The sequence below is a fragment of the Drosophila hydei genome, unplaced genomic scaffold (assembly GCF_003285905.1).
Source record: "Drosophila hydei strain 15085-1641.00,03,60 unplaced genomic scaffold, DhydRS2 tig00000364-arrow-arrow-pilon, whole genome shotgun sequence".
Classification (NCBI taxonomy): domain Eukaryota; kingdom Metazoa; phylum Arthropoda; class Insecta; order Diptera; family Drosophilidae; genus Drosophila; species Drosophila hydei.
Genome location: NW_022045718.1, coordinates 192612 through 211478, shown reverse-complemented (window position 1 = coordinate 211478; position 18867 = coordinate 192612). Strand labels below are relative to the sequence as shown.

Here is an 18867-nt window from a genome sequence, read left to right as displayed (position 1 = left end):
GCCAGAGCTCAACAAATTCAGCGCCTGCTAACAGGGCGTCGCCTCGCACCTGCCTTCACCTGCTTGAAGTGCAAATGTGAAATAAATTAAATGCAAAATGTCGACGTTGTCAGACCATTATTATTGAGGTGAATCTAATCAGGTGTTAGACTACACGCACACACAGAGAAACTCACACACTCACCTGCACACTCAGCTCTCACATTGCTTCAACGCCTTTGTAGTTGCCAGTCATATTTTATATATATTTTTGGAACTCAGTTTCATGCTTCACTGACCTGCACACACACACACACACACGCGCAGGCACACTTTGGCCACAACTCGACTTTTATGGCGTTCTACTTGGCTTTTAAACACGTCATAAGGCTTTGCCAGCACACCAATTGCTTGGCCTTAACATTTATAGCCTACTTTTGAGGGCGCTCAGCAAATGCGAATAGTTTGCTTTTCCTGTTGCTGTGTGGCATGTGGCATTCGATAAGGCGTATGCGACGTTCTGCTGGGCATAGTGCAAAGAGACGGCAAACGCATGAGAAAAAAATTGAATTATTTTAAAAATATTATAAATAATTTAAAAATAAATTAAATTAAAAACTTGGAAACTTTGCTAGGCTGCTAAAAGTTTATTAACTGTATATATATAAATATATATATTTATGAAACATAGCTTAAACTATTTTTTATGCCAAGTTGGCTTAGCACTGTCTACACTTATCCAACATAAACAGAGAATTGTTTGAATCTGAAGCATCCTAGCTCCTTGCCGTGGTGCAGCGATATTGAGCGAGATCTGAAGCTGACAAAAAGAGAAACCAAAACCAGAAAATCATTCAAAATCAACCTAGTCTAAGGGAGTCTAAATATTGCAGCACAAAGGTCTGCCAGCCCACGCTGAATCTAGGACAGTACTCAGACGACGTCACCCTCAAGCCCAACCTGAGCAGGTCTTGCCTTAGCATCTATCCTGTTTGTCTTTAACTGTGATAGTTGCACTCAATAATTCTTTCTGCCCTCTGATATGTATTATGTGTCCTAAGAAAGTATATTAATTAATTGCTATTAAAATTAGGTTGTATTTCATGCAGGACACTAAACTGTATTTCATCAATTAAAAAAAAAGTTAAAAGAACAAAATAAATTACATATTGTAAAGCTAGCCTATTAAAATCTTTAATTTAAATATTTATAATATATTTACAAATATTTATAAATATTTATAATATATTTATAAATATTTATAAATATTTATAATATATTTATAAATATTTATAATTACTAATATTCAATTTTGTTAAGCCAACCAATAGCGACAATTGGTTTTATAAATTTAAATATGTCGGAGATGTATATAGTGTAAAAGTATTTATTTATTCAGAACAATTTTATATATATATTTTTTGTTAAACAATAATAATATATTATTTATATAATAATAATATAATGAAAAAGATGTATTTATTTAGAAGAATCTTTCTTTATTTTTGAACTTTAACAGAATATTAATCTTGTAAAATAATATTAATATATTTTTATATAATAAATATATAATAAAAAAGATTTATTTATTCAATGCAATCTTTTTTTAATATTAAGTGAAGATGAAAATGTTTCTATTTTACAATTTTAATAAATTAGTTGTATTTAAGTTGCCAGAATATCTGTTCCAACAGGCAAGAGAGTTCAGAGGCAAATGTAGATAATTTTTGAAATTCCACTAAAAAGTATGATAAAACAAAAATATAAAATATACCCAAAAGTTGCAAAATATTTTAGTTTAATATATTTAATAACTCATACGAAAATTCTATCAAGCAGTACATAAATTCATTGTAAATTTCATAAAACTTTTTTAATTGTTAAAAAAATTGAAACAAGCAAAAGTTTTCTGCAAATTATGCAAAGTTTTGACCATTTTCAGCAGCATTTCCTCGGCTGAGCAGAGCATTCACTTGTCGCAGAGCCGTTTGAATGTTAAGCACTTAGTTGTTGGCCTGCTGCTGTATTTGGTATTTGTGCTTGGCCAAAATGTGTGTCTGAGCTGTTTGTGGCTTTTGATTTTCATTGGATACCATAAATAATTTGCAGCACAGAAAATTTGGAGCTTGTAGAAATTTTTAGTGCATACTTTGAGGCGCTTAGTGAGCAATCAAACAATTTTATGGCCCATATACGGCCGAGCGGGCAAAAGCAGTTGCTGCCAAAAATAAATATGCAAAATTTGTTAGCAGGCAAACGTCAAGGCAAGGGCCACGCCCCAATTAGGGATTGACCAAGTCAATGACAAAACTTTTTGGCAAGCAATAAAAATCAACATTATTATGTTAATTGGTTGGGCATGGCAATGGATGCAGGGGGAGGAGGAGGAGGAAGAGCAGCAGCTACAGTAGCTGTGGGAGCTAAGGTTAAGGTGGCGCCCTCTGGCGTTCGAGGTGCGCGCAGCTGCTTCACAGATTTTAATCACTAAATTAGTTTACCAAAAACAAGAGAAATGCGAGCGGGCAAAGCGCCTAAAAGCATATGGCCTTTATTTGTCTAACGGTTTCGCTTTCCTCCCAACAAAAGGTAAAAAAAAGAAGCGAAAAATGAAACAAAAAGGTGCACAAAGCTTTTGTTAACTGCGCAAAGTTTGCGCCCCTCCAAGCGCTGAGCGCCAAGCGCTCGCCTTCAAAAAATATTAAGTAAACATTATTTATTTTAAAAGAAGAAAAGCCGTTGCATAGCTTCCGGCGTGCTACAGCGTAACAAATGGGAAGCGAGAGAGAGAGAGAGAGAGGTCGTTGAGGCGGCCAGGTAGTTAGGGAGTCTGGGCCGAAACGTCAAAGTAATTAAACAAAAGTAATTAAGATTAGCGCGCTTGGAGTAGCTGCAAGTCATCAAGAAGGCAACTGGTCCGCGGACTCGTCCATTATCATCATTATCATTTTCATTTTCATAGTGGCGAGCGAGAGACAGAGAGAGAAAAGGTAACGGCAACTGGAAGGGTAACGGCGAGGCAACAGCAACAATATGAGTAAAAGTGCTGCCAAGTTTGACGTCATTATAGCTGGCATATACCTGCAAGTCAAATACACTTAGCCCCTCGTTACGGTCGCTGCTGCGCGAATACCCTGTAATTATGGGCAAATGTGTAAAAAGTGTGCTTAGCTGTCTCTGAAGCAATGGCTATATAATAACAACTATGTCACTAAATATTTCACAAATTATTTATAAAAAAACATTAGCAATATGATGGCAAGATTTGATAGATTTAATCCTCAAATCGATAAATATCGATTGCATTTCTGTTAGATTTATTATCATATTATATATATATTATCATATTATATATAGTTTAGTAGCCTTTAGATAGTCAACGACACACTAACCTACTCTCCAAGACACACAATATATTATAGTGTATTTACAGGGTATCACTTAGCACAGCACATTTCTATATCTCACATTTAACTTGTCCAAATTGTTGCTGTTGTGTTTGCAGCTCCTTTGGGCTATTTTCTGAATTATTATTGTTCGACAGAAAAGTTTTTCGCGTCGAAACTTTAGAGGTAAGCAGCGTATGCCTCGGGTTTCCTTTCTCTCTATTTTATATTCTACTTTTTTGTTATGTTATTCACTGGTTTCTCTTTAGGTATTTGTCAAAATAAACTTTAATGCCGCTCGCGCTGATAAACAGGAATACAAAATGTATTTGCTGACTCGGCCAATCAGCAAAAGATCATAACCTCGCATCGGGCAAGCTTTCAGCTCGCACAAGCATTGGCAACGCTTCATTAACCCACACACACACAGGCAATCACACTCACACCCAGACTCATTTGAGCCGGTTACAAGCCTTGGCTTATGCTCGACTATCAAGTGGCAGCAAAAGAAATCCCGAGATTCGAGTGAAGCATTAACACTAAGCCAAAATCCCCATATGGAAACTTGTCGGCAAGTTTTCCACACACACACACACATATATATATATGTACGGAGAGTGTGTAGGTCCAGGTTGCCTTAAATTATATTTGGCAGTGGCAAAGGTTGAGTTTAAGCCTCCAAATGAGATTTATTAGCATTCAAAGCGGCATTTTAGCCGCTTGCGTTCGATGGGTCCGAATTGGGCCATTTCCTCATTTTTCACCCGGCCAAACTTTTGTTTTGATTAAATGAAGCTTAACGAGCGACAGGCAGCCAGGCAGGCAGGTAGGCAGCTAACGGGGCTAACTGCCAACTTAACTAATGAGCTGATTTACTGCCCAGCAACAACACGTCGCTGCCAAGACACTGCATTGGCCATGGCCTACGGCCAGCCAACGGGGTCCTATGACAAATGCGTCGTGGCATTATTTATGGCGACCGCAGGACGAGATGCCCTACGTGTGGTCATTAGGGCCGGCAGGCGTGTGTCGCCCAACTTCAAATTTATATTTTATTGCCTACTTTTGAGCGTCAAGAATTGCGCCATCAAATTAACAATATGCGCTACAAAATGTAATCCAAGTAGAGCTGTGAGCTTTGTATGAATGCTTGCTTAATAGATCAAGTGCTCAAAGACTATGAATTACGAATTTGTATTCAAAATCATGTCAAAAAATGGTATTTATGGAGTATTTACCAAACATTTGTCCAATATTTCTTAGCGGTAGTAAAGTTGGAAGCAGAGATCTGAAGAGTTATGTATCTAAAATAATATATATATATATATAAATATATATATTACTGTTATACTGAGAGAAATACATATCTTAGCATCTCTGCTCTTCGAAATATAATATAATAGATATATGTTATATACACTATTGAGACCTACACAATTACAAACATCCATCGAAGCAATCTTAGTCTCAATAACTCAAATGCAGTTGACTAGTTAAAGAGTTTTCTTGTTTGTAATTGAGACACCACAAGATACAAATGATAATAGCATTAATATAAGAAATATATGAATAAAACATTAAAAAATTAATATCAAAAATAAAATTAATGTAAAAATTAATATACATATAAAAAAAAAATTAATATAAAGTAATGTATAAATATTTATATATTTAACAAACAATATTATTATTCTATTATGATATGAATCAATTCTAAAATATACAAATTTATAAAATATAATATAACACTTTGATAATATTTAAAAAGATATAATAAAACTCTATTATAGATAATATATTTCTTAACCCATTCATGAGTCTTTATATTATATAAACACTTATATACTATAGATAGATATAGCTAAATAGATTGGGATGGGCTCACTGTAAGTAATTGTGAAACGAAGTATTTTGTTTAAACATTTATTAGAGAGTGAATTTAAAAATAAGTAAAGCATTTAAATTAACTCAGCTCAAAGTCAACTACAATTCTATATTCAGCATAGAGAAGTATTGAACAGTAAAGAAAATTACTTAAGCTGAATTAAAATTTTTTTTAAGATTAAAATATTTTTAAAAGTATAATATTATAATTAAGAATTGTTGAATATATTTATTTGTTAAATATTTTGTGCAAAGATAAAAACAAAAACAAACAATTGAAAAGAATCAGAAAAGTTTTAATGGCACAAAATATGCAGGCCTTTTCTAATAAAAATATAAAAAATATAACTCTTAATTTTAAAAAATATATTATGTAGAATTTGTATTTTTTTTTGAATAACAATAATAAAACAATGCAGCTTTATGTTACAGAATATATTTATATGCATGTTTAATTCAATATTAATGCAGAGTTTTTTTTGTGTTTATTTAACAAATTAAGACAATTATAAAATTAATGCAAAATTAAAAAAGTGAAGAGCATAGATTAAAGAAAAAACTTTATTTTAATTTACATTTTATTTTGCTATATTTCATCATCTTTTTTCAGTTCATCTCAATTTTCTATTGCTAGAAAAATGTTTTAATTGCCAAAAAGAAAATAGAACTAAAAACTAGAGTTCACTTATTTATAGGTGCCCCTAAGAACTGCATTTTGGAAAGCATTTGCCGCAGTTTAGATACTCGGAATACAAAATGAGGCTGTCGTTCAATTTATGGCTTGTCAATGCGCAGTGATAGAAATTTGATAGCCTTTGGCTTTGGCAATTGACTGAGTGAAGTCTGAGATCGTGACAGTCGAAGTGTCAAAGTGGATGCTGGGGCTTGTGCTTGTGCTTGTGCCTGTGCTTGTGCTTGTGCAATTGCCTTTTGGTCCTTTGGTGCTTGCGTCCTTTGTCTGTTGTGCTGCTATCCGCTATAATCCCTAATTAGGCGTTTGATATATATGCGCCGCACTGGCTGGCAGCCGACGAGCCAGAGACGACAACCTGAGCCACAAGCTGACAAATTGTAATTGCGTGGCAAACAAGCGGAAATCGGCTTAGCTGACAGGGCAATATCGAGGGAGTGCAGCGCGTGGAAGGGGCGTGGCTGAAGTTAGGGTTCGACTGGGGGAGGCGTGGCTGGCCGCTGCCTGGTTTTTATTGAGTTATTAGCCGCTGAAATGCCTTGGCATACTTGCGGGCGACTTAATCTTGGCCAAACGGCTTAGTCACGGCGGCTAATAAAGTGTGTGGCCTATTTTTTGCGGCTGCGCCGCTTATTGACTGTCAATGGGTATGCAAATTTTTGTCGAACTCACACAATGACAAAACACATTCTAATTTCACTTTAAAAGCATCATTTTCCGCATAGCTGGCATGCCAAAACGCCTGATGCTATGCCATGCAAAGAGGGGACTGAGTTTTGGTAGGGGGTGCAGGGGGGCATTACAAAACTCTTTTCAAGAAACATACGAAGCTTGTGTGGCTGCGTGAGAATTCTGGCAAATTTTCGGCATGTCATTTTATTAAATTCGATGAAAAACGCGTTGCACACATTTTAGTGGGTAGGGCAGAAGTATAAGAAGAAGAAGATGAAGAGGCTAGAAGGGCGAGAGGTTCACTTATGCGTTACATTGCGTAAGTGCAGCTGTCAGGCTGAGGGCAGAGCTGAAGTCGTGGCAGCAGCGCTGCATCTGCATTGCATGCCAGCTTGAGTGTGAAAATTGCTGGAAAATGCATTGAAAACTTTGATTTCTTTTTACGTATGTGCGTGTGTGTGTATGTGTGGGTGTGCAGCGGGGTAGAAGCTGCAAATGTGGCAAAGAATGTTGCTCTGATTCGCATTTCATGATGTTTGTGGCACACACGACAGCGGCAGCTACTCAATGCGAGACGCTAAATGCATATTTTCCAATTGGAATTATTTATGGCAGCTTTTTGATGCGAATATTTAGCTGCTGATGTGTTGTGTGTGGACGTGTGATTTGTGATGCATTAGGAATTTTGTAAAATAACAAATATTTCAATTAATTCTTGGCATTTCAATTTACTTTGCCTTGGCATTGTTGTGTTCCTAGAGCAAAAAATAAATTCGAATAAAATATAATATTTATATTGTTTATATAGCATATTAAAACAATTTTATATATAAATATATTTAAAATAAAATAAAATATTTATACCATATTTATAGAATATTAAATATTATTATAAAATATTTATTACATATATTTTATGTATAAATTATATTTTTGAAGGCAAATATTTTATTAAGAACTAAAACTAATAAAAATAATTTCAAAAATTTTTACGAAATTATTTAAAAATTTTAATTTAATATATATATTGTTATTTGATTATATATTTACAAATTAGTGTTAGGCCGGCCTTTTAGGCAATGTAATCAGAAAATCATCAAGGCAGAAAATAATTAAACATATTTTAACGAACTCAGAATAAATAGCTTAAGGGAAGCAAGTGGGTCTAACTAACACAGGGAAGGTTTAAGTGAATGTTTGATAGACATTAAGCATAGACTTAACCGGGTAGGCAGTCGTCTCCTAGTTCCATTACCTAGACGTCTAGCCAGGCTGTTTTGAGTGAGAATCTAAAATCTCCAAGCTTCAGTTTTGTATATTATAAAGAAAATATTTAGGAAATAGATAACAGACAAAGAAAATTGCATAATGCTATATAAGACATATATCTATTTCTGGGTTGGGCCAACATAGATTCATCTATCAAATTATCTGATTCTAGCTCACAAGTTAGGAATGAAATATAGTTTTTTATATATTACAATTTGTTGCAGTTTGTTGCTTATTTTAGCCAACTTTTTATACATATATATATATATATATATATATATATATATATATATATATATATATATATATATATATATATATATATTATTATTTTTAAATTAGTGAAATTATATATTTATTTACATAGCTTAAACATTTTCATATATATTCATATATATATATATATACTCAGCAAAAATTGATTTGTTAAATACAAATAGATTAATAAAGTTGCAACAAGCATTATAGAAAATGTTTAAGATATGTAAATAAATATATAATTTCACTAATTTAAAAATAATAAAATTATTTTTTTATTTGATAATTAGTTGGTATATATCAAATACAAAATAATTGTATTATTTTTAAAATATTTATATTATTTAAAACATATATTTTATACATATGTTTCCACAGCTTAAAGATCTTCTCTAATGCGTTTTATCTAATCAAAAATAAACTAAACTAAAAAGTAATGCATCAGTTTTCCTTGTGTTATCCTTAGGTAAAATGTTACTTATACACCTGAGAAATCGACCTGTTAGTTTTTGTTATTTTTTTTATTTTCAACCAGTTGCAAAGTAACTTGAATATCTGCCGCATAAATCTTTATATTGTTGGGCAAAAGTTTTGCCAGCTCGTACAATGCGAATTCCCAAACTATTTTACCTCATTTGCTGAGACCTGCGACTAGACGCGTACTTAAAAGCATAAAGACTGAGAAAAAGAGAGAGGGAGAGAGAGAGTGAGACACAGAAAAAATACAAGTTTAGTTTTTTATATAAAGTTGCAAAAGTCGAAGCGCAACTGCAAAACAAAAACTTTCCATTTTCAATTTGCTGCAAGTTTTTTTTTTTGTTTTTCATTTTTATATTATATTTTTAAGTATCTTAAAGTTTACATATTTTTTTAGTCATATTTGTTGCTGCTTTAAGTTGTGAAGTAACAGGAAGAATAACATTGAACACCAAACAATCAGCAGTCAAAAAATTTCATTGTCGAGCAAATGCAACAACAACAACAACTTGAACGAGGGCTAAAAGTTTCGACAGGGCGTGAAAAATACAAAGAGGCGGCAAAAAAAAGAAGACGAAGAAAAAAGTGGAGAAACTTTTGCAACAACAACAACAAAAAGAATAACTTTACAAAGCAGCCAACAAAGTGTTGTAATGGCCAGCAAAGGACTCGCCTGGCCACGCCCCCGCCCCTCGGCACACTTGACTTTTGGCGTCACAACAGCAAAATGTGTTGCAACGACCTTTGCGGCCTCTGCGTCGCATACCACACACTCAGACACACACACGCACTGCATGCTTTGAGCACGGCGCAACAGTCGGCCACACCCACCACCACACCCGCCCCCCTTCTCTTTACCCTGGGGAGAACGCCTTACATAATGAACATGGCAAGTGGCGTCTGCGGTTGTTGTTGTTGTTGTTGGCATTGGCACGTAGTGTCCTGGTCCAATGCCGCCTCTCCACCCACTCTGGAGACCATCTGACTGCGTATGTCTAGCCTTGTCAGTTTTAATGTTGCTGGCACTGAGCGATGCCTGTGATTTGAAAGAGTTCATTAAGCTTGTTAGTTAGTTTGTCCAACTGGGAGAAATTCTTGTTGTTCTTCTTCGTCGTCTTCTTCTTTATCTTGTTGATATTCCAACAGCTGGCTTCTGTCTGAGTGGCTAAGAAGCAGGTGGCACAGAGTTCATGGCGTAGAAGTTCAGGTTATTTCGTTTTAGAAAAGATGCAAAAACATTAAAGTTTAAAATCGAATGAGGAAGTTGAACAAGTATATATAAAGTGAAATGTATATACCCATTGTATATATATTTATCGATACGACTAGGCAAGCAGAAATATATATAGAAATATCTATATTTCTAAAATAAATAAAAGTTGAAATTTAAAAGGAAAGTCAAATAATTAAAGTATTTTATGAAAGATCAGACTTTTATTGATAGAAAAAAAATTTTTTTTTCAATCTATATATGATTTATTTTTCCTTAGGTTTTCCTTACTATTTTTTTTTAATTTAAAAAATATAAATATTTATTTTACAATAAATTTTTTAATTAAATTTTAAGTTTAATTATTTTGTAAAATAAATTTCATAATAAATATAAATATCTTTAATATTTAAAACAAAATATTTTAAGAAAAATCATTAGTAACAGCTAGCAACATTTTGAACTTTAATTTTGTTGTCTTTCTGTATTTCGTTTCATTTCATTTACTTTTGTTTTGTTTATTTATTTGGAATGTTATTAATAAATTACTCAAATTGTAAGTACATAAAATAATTAATTCTTTGCAAAAATCGTTATGCAACTGTAGAGTTATATATGCATAAGAAACGCTCCTGTTTACATAACTTTGAACCAAATTGGTTTATTGTTAGGGCTTAAACTAAGTAACCAGTTTACAGTTTTGTTTTTTTTTTTCAGTTTTTGATACATATTTTATGGCAATATTCTGTCAGATAATATAAACTCCATTACCCATTGCTACCGTAGCTTTAAGCAGCTTTCTTATTTGAGTGTAAAGAAAATGGATATTCAATTTAATTTTAAATATTTGTTTTAAGCACAAAATTATTTGTCTATTCCACTATCTATTTTTCAAACCAAACTCAATCTCTTATAATCCTTTTTTCAGTTAAAACAATTCCCAAAATTCTAAAAATATTTTATAAATTTAATTAGCAATGTTTAAAACAGTCAAACAAACTTCTGCTCTCAACTAGCTACAAATATTTTTTAATTTAGTTGCCACACGAAGTGTATATTAAATTTACTTCACAGTTGGACAAACGCACACACACATGTATATGTATATATATATATATATGTGAACATATAAATGTGAACACACACACATAGCGCATCAAATGAAATTCGTATAATGAAATTAATTAACTTGCTTAATTAAATATATAATATGCAGCGTTGCAGAATTCACACAAACTAGTTTTGATTTTAATTTTGTTTTTTTGCATTTTTGGTTGTTTTTTGATTTCATTTAATTAAGCCAAAAACGCATTGCCTTAGTGTTAACAGAGCAGCGCAGCGACATGTCAACTTGTTGCGAGCTGGTTTGGGCTGGGTGTTCGACACAAATCGAGCTCAAACACAACTCAAACCTCTGTCACTGGTGCTCAACAGTCCGGAAGTCATTTACGTGCCATGTTAATGGCAAGGGCATGTTTTTTGTTCGTGCGCTGTTGTGGGCGCCATGTTACGGCTGGGAGCTCTGTTAACATTTTTGTCGCGTGTTTTGCGGTCTGTTGTTGCGGTTGTGGTTGCACGCAGACAACGAGCCGACAGCCCGACAGGCATGCCGGCTATCACAACAATAACAACAATAACGAACAGCTTCCTGCACGATGGCTGTGTGCCAGCCGAAGCCGCTTCGTGCTCGACGTTCGGCTTTTGGGCTGTTATCATTCGTTTGCCATGGCGGTGGGTTCTTTTTTGTTGTTTTTTTTTATTTATTTCATTCGTCGGTTATTCTTTTTGCCGTTGGCTTTGCTTATGCCTTTTTCTTCTAATAGCTGTTGTTGTTGTCGTTGCTGCTGCTGCTGGTATTGAAGCTAGCCGGCTCTATGCTGCTGCGTGCTGTGTGCGTAGGGCGTACGCTGTACGGCGTCCGTTGACGAATCAGTTTCGCTACGGATTCTGCACGAAGCGGACGCGTCGAGTAGTGAGTCGCATAGTGTCTAGTCGAAAGATCTGCAAAATGTCGTCTTTCGAAAATTAACGGTGACTTTTTTGAGTGCATTTTCGAAATTTTGCGTGGAATGTATTGTGCAAGTGTTGTTTTCGTTTGAATTGAAGAATCTTTTGAGAACTGAGAATGATTAATTGATAACTATATTAAAAGGTTTTACAATTTTGAATATAAATAAAGAGCTACTTTTATTTTAATTGTTTATAGTTATTTTATTTATTTTTGCTTAATTTTTGGGCAATGTTTATCTAGAGTAAACTAGAAATATAAGAAATTGATCTAGTTATGATATGCTGACCATGTTTTTGAATTAATAAAAGAGAGAAATTAAGATTTAAGTATGAAAATAAACTAGTTATAGGTTTAAGAAGTAACTGACTTTACCAATATGTAAAATAAAAAAGGCGATCGCTTCTCTTTAATCTCCAATCTCTGTAGAAAATTCGTGTAGATATTTAAAAAAATAAATAAGAATGATTTTCTGAAATGAAATGAAAATCATTACAAACTATATAAAAGTATACATATATTATTATTATATATTTGTATTTAACATCTATTTTTAATCCTCAAAGTTTACATCTTAAATTACTTGAAATTCGACATTAAATTCACTTTCTTTAACACTTGAATGTAACTAGTTCTTTGCCTATGTTAAGCACTTAACATGTGCAAACAATTAACCGTTCTCTCTCAGCTAATGCACATTTCATGCAATAAAAGCAAACAAAGGCAATCACAACAGCAAGAACAACAGCAACAATAATAAGAACCACACTCATGTCATCAGAGAACTTCACAGCCTGAATGCCAAAAACTTGAGATAAACTTATGAGCGTGTGTCTAAATGAATAAACCAAAGTTAAATGGGGGCTTGACTTGAAGTATAGAGGTAGACGGAGTGACAACGACAGCAAAGGAGAGAGCGAGTGAGATTGAGTTTGAGATTGAAATCGTAGTTGGAGTTGTTGCAACAGCAACAGCAACAGCAACAGCAACATCAACGAGCAAAAACACTAACGAAAACAGCAAAGCAAATATAAACAAAGAATTTAGCTTAAAAATACATTAACCCAACGCAGGCACACACACACGAAATTGTGGGAAAGAGGAGGAGCACACAGACATAGAGAGTAGCAGTCTGCAGGAAACAGTTTGAAAACTGCATACGTAATGTTTCTATCGCACTCTTCCTCTCCCAATGTCTCTCTTTCGCCCACTGCATGCGTGCGTACTTTTGTATTTGTATGTATGCGTATGCGTGACTGCTGGCATCAATGCAGATCAATGGCAGCTGGTGTTGCCGAAAAAAAAGAAGTTTTTTTTGTATTCAGCCAGCGTCATTGCAGCTTATTGTTTTCTCTTTGGTGTTTGGACTTTTGTGTGCTGCTCTTTAGTTTTTGCGTCTCTTTTGTTTATCGTTTGGCGTAACAAATTTACAAATTGTGCAGAGCAAAGCAAACAAATTGCAAAAATATGATGCCATTGGCTGACAATCCCATTCCCATTCCCAATGCGTTTGCTATTGCTATTGATGTTGATGATGGGGCGACACTGGATTTTCAGCTGTGACAGTCGAGGCAGAGAGCGAGAGTGAGAGAGAGAGATAGGGGAGGAGGAGAGCGACAGGGGGAGTTTGGTCTTTTAAATTGCCACCACGCAAAGCGACAAATTGTGAGGCACAACTGAAAAGTTATTGAGCACAATAACTGTATTTGTATTTTGTATATCTGTCAATCTGTGTGTATATCTGTGTTTATACAGCTTTATCTTTGATTGAGCTCCTTGTTGAAACCAAAAATAAATTGACTGAAATTTGTCTGGCAATGTTGTCTGTAGTGGGCTTTTCTTGATCCCCTGAAAGTTGAATTAGATAGATTGAAGGTCGACTAAAATATATTTAAAGGATTTAAGTGTGCAGCACACTTTAATTATTTATTTTTTATTAGTTTTATTAACTGAAATTAATGAAATCTCATACTTATCTATATGCCTAACCTTATTTGAAGGGCTTAGTTACTTACTTTAATTTTTTGATACTCAGTAATTTTTCTTTTCTGTATTCTTTTCTAATGGATTCGCTACTCTCATTTCTTATGTCTCATTTTTTCTCAAATTCAATCTCCAATACTTTCTTTTTCTACGTAATCGTTATATTTTGTTTTCTCACGTATTCACTTCTCTCTCTTTCTTTCTATATATTTCTTTCCTTATGTAGCTCTCTCTCTGTAATTCACCCGCACAGTGTGGTCTCTGTCTCTCTCTCTTTTTCTCTGTCTCTCTTTCTCTCCTTTCTCATCTTGCTTTGTCATCATTATTCTCTCCCCAGATTTCTACCAAGTTTTCTCAAATCTCTCCACAGCTTTAAAAGTTTCTCATCTCTCGAATTTCTATACGAATTAATATCATTGTAAACACCTATAAAAATAGAAAACATTTCTTGACACCTGCAAACAGCCAAGTTCCGTTTGCGTCATATTAAAGTGGAACCCACTTTAGCAAATGCTAATTTGTTTGGTTGGCGGCTTTTCATTGTAAACATGGCTGGGCAACAATGGGGCCAGTATTAAACCCTGACTCCTGGTGCTGCTGCCCCGCTTAAACAGTTGCCATTACCCGCAGCAAATGTCGCAGCGTTGAAAGCCAAAAGCTGTCAGCATTTAGCGACTGTAGCTTAGGCCACAAAACAAAACTCAACAAAAAAAAGCCAGAAAAAAAGAGAGAAAAGCAAATATATATAAAGGCCAGAGGGCGAATACACTTGGGCTGATGATTCGGCACGCCCACGATGGCTAAGCAAGGACCACAGCTGCCCCAGCTACTCCAGCTGCTTCGGCTTATTTCTATTATTACTTTTATTATATTTTTATGCTGTTTACAATTTAAACAATATTCTGTTAGCTTTCTGTGAAGCTCCACAATATTATCCATGGCAATCTGGGCGAGAAGTCATTCAACTCTCTTGGCGACTCGCTTCCTGCTTCTCATGTGCGTCACATATGTTTTTAATTAGGCTTGAAAAAGGAGAACAGGCGAAGAGAAGAAGAAGAATTGGTAAAATTAAAACGTGTGCCTCGAATGGTTAACTAATATCTAACATTCGGCATTCGTGGCTGTCTGTTTGCACTCGAATCCTGCTCTTTGGGTCCACAGAATTTGCCAACTGGGCATACGCTGAAGCTGACCCGCCTCTGCACCTGCCACTGCCACAAATTGTCCCTCAGCATTTTGGCGCTAATTGGTCACATGTCTGACTTTGTCCATTCTACAGAATCGAATAGGAGCACGAGTTGCCGGAGTACGAGCCGCAGCAGTTCGTTTATTTTATTTCCATTTCCAATTCCATTTCCATTTCCATTTGAGGTTGGCTTCGTTTCAGGCATTGATTTGATTGTGCCTTGGATTTCTGATGAGCTTGGCTAAACTGCATGGGCTGAGTCGCGTTGAGTTGAGTTGAGTTGAGTTGTAATGTGAGCTCATATAGGGCTCTATTACAATAGCATGATAATTAAATCAATTAGTTGCAATGCTTATGTTGTCATAGAGTGAAAGTGTGGACAGAGACCAATGAAGAAATTAAAGTGAGAAATTGAATTAACAATTTGTGGAAATATAAATTGTTTAAGTAAATGCTGAGAAGTGACTCAGAAAAGATTGATGAAATTTGATAAAAAATTTAGAAATCAAGATTCGTGTTTTTCGGAAACCACATATTAGTTATAAGATTTTTTATAAATATTAGAAGATTAAAATATTTTAAAAATATGTCCTATTCTGTGTCAGATTTAATTGGTGTAACTGTTAAAGCTTTGACTAGTGTAACTAAAAAAAACTTTTAATATACAAACAAAATGTATCTTAATTTTTTTTTATTATTTGTATTTCATATCATACTGCCTTAGCTAATTGTTGTCATTTCTACGTTAAAAGATTTCTTGCCCCTTAAATGTCAATTAATTTTATGTGGCATATTTTTCAGGGATTTTTATGTGTTGGCTTTTGATAAAATTTATTGCATAAGAAAAATTTATTCTTATCGTATTTTTGCAAGATTTAATAGCAAATATATGATTTTAAGTTTACTTTACATTATTTATTATAGTTTTTAAAACTAAAAATGTTATAAAATTGATAATAATTTTTTAAAATTTGTAATGATTTAAAATTATAATAATATTAGCATAATAATAATAACAACAAAATAATAATATCTTACAATAATAATATAATATTTCGATTTAAAAGTTCCTTAAAAAATTTTCGTTTTTATAATGTTTTTTTAAAATATTTTTAATATATTTTTGATAATTTTAATAATTTTATAATATTTTAAATTATTTAAATTAAGTCTCTTAATAAAAATGTTTGCTTGTATTACTAACTTCTTAAAATTTCTTTAGTTCTATCCATTGTTTATCATAAAGAACATGAATTTACATTTCAAAACAAGCTGAAAAACTAAAAAGTTGCAAAAGTTTAAAAGAAATTCATTAGTTGTATTGTATACATATATGTATTGTATATATATATATATATCTGTTCTATATTTGTAAATAGACCAATTCAATGTCAGAATATGCATTTAGGGTTTCAAATGTTTTTAAAAGCAGCTTCAGAAGTTTGTGTTTACTCTGACTGCAGTAGCAACTAACCCAGTTTCCAGCTGCTGTTTTCCTAGTGCTTTTCATGTTTTTCTTCTTCTTTTCTATGACGTTACATACCAGCAAATCCTAATAACAAGTTTCCCATTTGTTTAGCCTAGAAGGAAAAAAGAAATTGCTTAATTCTCGAGTTTTCCATATGACTTTGGCGCCCATAAATCTGCTTTCAATGCACTGCTCTGGCTTCCACCACGTTCGCCCTTGCCATCCGCCCTTCCTGCAGCTCTACATTCTGTACACTGTCAATTGTTTGCTGTCTCGGAACTTGTGCGTTCGGAGTTTCCCTTCCGGGGCTAACCTCACAGATGCCACGCAGATTTGACTGGGAATTCAATAAAGTTTGGCAAAATATTATGCCCGACTAAGCCGCCATATTCTGGGCGCCACGCCCCTTTTTTGCAATCGCTGCTTGAACGTGCCGCACAAAAGTTTTTAGCCATTTGGCAAAAAAGAAAGAAAGAGAGCGAGAAAACCCTTTCGCCAGAGTAAAATTCAAAAAGTCATAAAGATTTGCCTTCGCGTTTGTTGGCAATGGCTGCAGCGCCCTCTGGCGGCCAATTGATATATGGTCTGGTTTATCTGAGCGTAAGGTATGCGACTCTCTCTTATAAAGATATATAGATAAAAATGCTGCTGTTCAACTTTGTAGATAAGCATTAAAGCAGTCGAAAGTAGTTTTCGCCACGAAATTGGGAACATCAGCAGATTTTACAGGAATATGGGAATTTGTTTATATTTTGAAATGCAAATGGGAATGTGGGAATAGAAGCTTTCTTATTTGTGTATAAAATATGGGAGAAGTATGTTTAAGAATATGAAAATACTCTTAAATATGAATAGCATTGTTGTAGTATATAATTTAGAGCACGGTTTTTGTATTTTGATTTTATTTATTTATATGATTCAAGTTGTTGTAGGAATATATATAAATATAAAAAGTATCTAGAAATATATAGAAATATTTTATTTCGGCTTGTTAAGTTTTTCTTAAAAAAAAATTAAATACAAATATTAAGCCAAATTATGTAATAATTTATATTATTGGCTCAAAAATCATCACATATTATTTAAATTTCTGAATAAATTTCTTTCATCTTATTTATTAAATTTGTGATTTTATTATTTTGCATTATTGTAGCAAGTTGCCTAATTTAAATTACATAAAATTATTTATTTTAATTATTTGTGTACTTTATATAAATGAACTATGTTTTAATTTAATTGTTCCTAATTTTATTTTTATAATTCATAAAATATTTTTTATAATATATATATATATTCAAATGTATGTTTAAAGAATTTTAAGTTAGTAGAAATAACTTAAAAATATTGAATTGTATATTTTTAATTTACATAATTTTTTCAGAATTATTTTAAAGTAGTAAATTATTAAAGTTAGTTGAGATTAATTTCCATTTCTGCCTCCCTCACTCACAAAAGCTATGCATGTGCATTATATTACTCGTTAGCGTCAAATTCGGGACAAAGACTTCTATGTTTGTAACAGATGCACTGACTGAAGATAGAAAGAAGAGGATATATATAGAGAGAGAGAGAGAAGGAGAGTTGGGTAGCTCCCAGCTCACATATGTACAAAACGTCAGGCAATTAATTTAAAAGCTGCTTTCATTTATGTTTATCTTAAGTTTTCAGTGGCTTTCGGTTAACTTTGACAACCTACTCAGTTATTCAAGTTCTGCTGCAGCATAACTTTATCTATCTATATATATATTTAAATATATATATGAGACATTTTATGTGTCGTGCGTGTTGTTGGCGATCTGCTCAAATTTCAAGCAAAAATAAAAAATAAAAAGAAAAAAAAAAACAAGAAATATAGAAAAACTTTCTCTAGAGCATCCATACTTTTTTATGGCTTTTAAGCGTGTCGCTTGCGTAGAGAGTGGGCGAGAGACAGAGTGGGAGAGCGAGAGTGAGAGGAAGCGAGGACGGGTCCACAGCTTGTGGAACACGCCAAGAGCGTACACAAAGTTTTTCCCTTATGATTCGCTTATGAAATTAAGCAATTTTCTACCACCCACGCCCCCTACACACGCATGATGACATTTTGGCATAGACAAAAACAGATTTACCAACAACATAAACAGCAGCAACAACAACAACAAACAAATTTATGTACTTTTTATGAGTTTCGCAAAGTGTTTGTAATTAAATTAATAAATTCAGCAACATTTTTTGTTTTTAATATGTCTGCAAATTAAAATTTAATTGCTCAGTTATATTTGATTTTTGTAATGCGTATTTTTTGCTTATTCTCTTAAATGTTTCGTATTTAACGTGTGACAGCAGTGATAAGTGGATTAGGCTAAACAGATTAGTGAAGTGAAATAAATTTAGTTACGAAGTATTTAAAAAGGAAAGCC

The 18867-nt window shown here is 33.5% G+C and overlaps 1 protein-coding gene across 1 annotated transcript in view; it reads left to right on the top strand.

Annotated features, from left to right (window-relative positions):
- Positions 1-11141: 11141 nt before the first annotated feature.
- The window catches only part of LOC111593779 (lachesin), a 33309-nt gene continuing 25583 nt past the window's right edge, over positions 11142-18867 (top strand). The window contains exon 1 of the mRNA XM_023306796.2: positions 11142-11975. The gene's annotated coding sequence lies outside the window, so the exon portion shown is untranslated. The remainder of the gene's footprint in view (positions 11976-18867) is intronic.